Below are 385 nucleotides of genomic sequence, written 5' to 3'. Positions count from 1 at the left end.
CTTTTTTTTTTTTTTTTTTTTATTGTGCGTGTTTTAGTTTTTTTTTGTATTTGCATTTTTTTTTGTATTTTGCATTTTTTTGTTTTTTCTTTTATTTGTTATATTTTTTACGAACTACGAAATTGGACACTTCGCTTTTTTTGTATTTTTGTTTTTCTCTATATTTTTTTTACCAATTACGAATTTAGGCTTCACTCTTTTTTAATTTCTTTTTGTATTTAAAATTTTTTTTTGTTTTTTTTTTTTATATATTTGTTATTTGTTTACCAATTACGAATTCAGACTTCACTGTTGAATATATTTTTGTTGGTATTATTTGTTTTTTTTTTCTTTATTTATATTTTTAAGTATTTTTTAATTTCATTGAATTAAGGTGATTGAGTGG

Source organism: Rhagoletis zephyria, unplaced genomic scaffold (genome assembly GCF_001687245.7).
Source record: "Rhagoletis zephyria isolate East Lansing unplaced genomic scaffold, Rhagoletis_zephyria_1.1 Rzeph_scaffold_15096, whole genome shotgun sequence".
Classification (NCBI taxonomy): Eukaryota; Metazoa; Arthropoda; class Insecta; order Diptera; family Tephritidae; genus Rhagoletis; species Rhagoletis zephyria.
The sequence above is the reverse complement of the archived record's forward strand: the minus strand, read 5'-3'. Positions refer to the sequence as shown.